Source organism: Camelus ferus, chromosome 2 (assembly GCF_009834535.1).
Source record: "Camelus ferus isolate YT-003-E chromosome 2, BCGSAC_Cfer_1.0, whole genome shotgun sequence".
Taxonomy (NCBI): Eukaryota; Metazoa; Chordata; class Mammalia; order Artiodactyla; family Camelidae; genus Camelus; species Camelus ferus.
Window position 1 is genome coordinate 22548866 of NC_045697.1, and position 3946 is coordinate 22552811.

Consider the following 3946-nt stretch of genomic DNA (forward strand, 5'->3'; position numbering starts at 1 on the left):
TCCACTTAAAGAACCAAGCAGTAAAGTCTACTCTCCATGTTAACGCTTGAAGGAACCTCAGTATTGACCCTGGCAAATGAGAGAAAGGCATTACTCATGACAAGGTCTCTGGACACATGCAGATACTCCCAGTGACACTTGAGTGAGAGGGATGCACAGTGAGATGCATCATATCTCATTGCAGAATGGGGCCGAGGGACACTCACTTGGCACTAGGCATTATCATGTGAACTGTGGTGGCACTTCTATTTGAGCTAAGAGATTCACAAATTCTCTTTTTGTTGGCACCATCAGTTTTAGTCTTCTATATTATGTTCAGAGAAAATAGATACCAGTGTATGTGTGTGTCCGTGTGTGTTAGAGACAGACAGATACACAGAGGCTTAGAGAGACACAGAGAAACAGAGACAGAGAGAGAGAGAAGACTGAAATACAAAGAAAGAGATGGAGAGAAACAGAGAAAGACATACAGACAGATGGACAGACAGGCAGAGATAGGCAATGATTGAAAGGATGTGTGTTCATGTTTGTGACAGGTGGTGAAAGAGAAGGTGGAATCCAAAAAAAACAAAAAAAAAAAGGGAAGGAAATGTGTTATTTACTTCAGTAATACCTTAACACAGTTATTGGAATAATCAAAGTTCCCACGTTCCAATAGATCATTTTGGTATCTGGGAGAAGGTATCGCAAGAAGACTATTAATAAAAGTCAAGAGAAGCAGAAGGTGGTACATATTTAAGGTTTAGGCAATACTGAAACTATTCCCAGTGCCAGATGTACACACATTCCACAAACTAATGCAACAGGGCAGTTCTCGGGCCAAGTCATCCACTTTGCATCATTCACTGGATAATGACTACACACACTGTATTTTTTGACTTTAGAAAGAACACATATCATCACCCCAGGAAACCACAGATTCCCTCAACACACACACACACACACACACACACACACACACACACACACACACATTGAGCTTGTTTATCTGCTACAATCAATACTACTCAATAATTCCCCTTAGTCCTTCTCTGACACAACTTTTGATTTCTAACCCTCATTTACTATGAAAAAAATAGTCTATTTAAAATTCAAGCTAGGTATATCTATATATTACATAAAGGCAAGACATATATTTTTTGATCCATACATAAACCCCCAACACAAGCATCATAAATAAACCCTAGATATTCACAGTTAGTAACAACCGTCACTCAATAATAGAAAAGAGATTTAGCGAAATCGAAATGCCAATTCTAGGGACCTCCTTCTAACACAGGGTCTACGTAGGGACATGCAAATTCAGTAATCTTACAGATATTTCTTTAAAAATCATGCCTATAAACGATCCTCATTTAACCCTAAGACATCAGCTTTCTAGCCACAAAGTAACAAGCTCATTGCTCCAAACAGTGAAGTCATATATTTACCTGTATTTACATGTGGCCTTGATAAGAGGAAGAGTCTTTTTTTTTTTTTTCAAAAGAAAAATCAAGGGCTCAGAAGATCCCATGTAAAATTAACAGTTAAAAAACACTGCCTATCTGGAAAATGCATGAGAATAATAAAAGAAGGAAAACTTTAAGACAATGACTATCCAAGATTATGTAGGGAAGAATGCATGTAAGTTTGTCGCAATTTCTTTTAAAAACCCAAAATTCTAAAGTGCTTTTCATCTAGTTCTAGAAAACATAGGATGGCTGCATCAAAGAGTAAGTATACTGGTCCACACTTAACAGAAAATAAATTTGGCTGTATTTGATAGCACACTGTTAAAAAAGGCACATGTTTACATGTGCGTACATGTGCTCGCACCCACACCCACACCATAGCATTCAACTTAAGAGCTGGTAACTCATCAATACAGTTCTGGCAATTCAAACACATATTGGGCATGCACTGTACATCAGAAATTCTTTTATGTTCCAGAAATAGATAGGACTAAGTAATTTTCCCTACCCTGAAGTGACTTCCACTGGAGTCAGAAAAAAGGTGTCAAAAAACCACTACTAGACAATGTAATGAGTTTTTGAGTAGAGGTAAGTACAAACCACTATGGGAACAAAGGGCCATGAGCAATTAATTCTGCCTTGTTCTTGTTATCACCCTGTAAGTGTATCACCTCTGAGTTTACATCTCACAGACTACATACAATATCACCACAACATCAGAATTTTTCACTGTCTTACTCAATAACTTTTGAAACACTTGATCTGTGAATTCTTTGGCACTCCTACCCCTTGACTCCTCTACGTTTTTTTTCTTTTAATGACTCTATTCCATCTTCACATTGTTCTCTAAAAAGTCATTTTCTCAGTCACTCCTCTCTCATTATTGATTCTTTGCATTATTTTTACAGGAATCACACAGGGGAAAACTTACTCTGGCTTAATCCAGCTTATTTGTTGCCTGGAGACAATGGAGTACTACCAAAGAAACAGACTCATGCAGCATAAACCCGTGATCCTTAAACATCGTCCTCAAAATAACCCTCAACATTTCATCCATTCCAGTAACTTCAATGCCTTTATACAGGTTTATAATTCTAAAAGATGTATTTCCAAAAGAGATTGAATTGATCAATCAGTTGATGGATTTTGCCCTTTGGTTACCTACTGGACACCTCTACTTTGATATTCAGTAGCCCCCTCATAGTAATATATTTAAAACAGAGATCATCCTTTATTTAATTAACTTATCAATTGCTGGTAGTCAGGTCAGTAAAGCCAGTAGTGCCAGCATGGTTATTGAATACCTAGACTTTTATTTACAGTAAAGCCTCTACAGGTCAGCATATTGGAATATGCTAATTCTAGACACTCAAGTTCCAAGCCTACTATTCCTAGACTGGAGGGGAAAAAAAAAACCCACAGAAAACAAATGTAATTTGATTTACAATCCAGAGAATATTTTTCTTTAAAATTTTCAAGACCCTCTTATATGAGCCCCAAGAAATTCAAATTCAAATTTTAGGTTAGGGCTATCCCATCAATCAAATGTTTACCCTTCAGTTGGCAGGTGAGACAGGAAAAGTTTCAGTTGACTAGACAGAGATCTCTTAGACTTTAAGTGATAATGATTTTGAAAATTATTGCTAGTAGTTAATTTTTTGATTTGACATTATTTAAAATAAAATTCTGAATTAATCTAAGCCATATGTAGGAGTCTTGAGTTGTGTGAATGTACAGTAATTAATGAGAATCACAAGCATCTGTTCCAACTGGTGAGCTGACACAAGTTTGAAAAGCAACTGGAAACAAAATGTTGATGGAGTGTGGTCATTATCCTCATGCTGATTAATCTTATTCATCAGTCTGTCAGAATATTAAGTCATGCAAAAACATGTTCTATTAATAGTGACAAAAACATGATTGTATATATTTTCAAAACCTCTGTTTTCTTAATTTCTTTAAAACTGCATTGGGAATTTATAGGCTTAATTCACTGCATTGGTTGGGTGAAGTCACTTTGTATAATTTGCTAGGTAGTAGTCTGTGGATGTAACCAAAGAAAGAGAATCCTTATTTTAGGAAAATCCTAAAAATCACATTGCTGTCACCACTGGAAAAAATTCATGTCAATATTTATATCTTATTGAGTTGTCCGGACTTAATAATAATGTGTAAAGGTGATAGAAGAGGCATTCTGTTAACTTTGCCTTTGAAAAATATTTTCTGTCATTATTTACAGAAAAGATCTATTGTATGAAGTTAAATTTGTAGTGCAGTTTTTGTCTTGGCCCTACTCAAATTAAGTAGCGGCTTTGCCTCTGGTAGTAGAGCTTATGCATAGTTTATTATGTGTATTACCATGTGAGAAAAGGGATATGTTTAGAAAAATCTTACTATGCGTGTTTTAGGTCAAGGATTCTTTAAGACAAAGGCACAATTCTTCAACATTTACCACGTGGCCAGGACAAAAGTGGTTTAACCACAGCAGGGTCAGC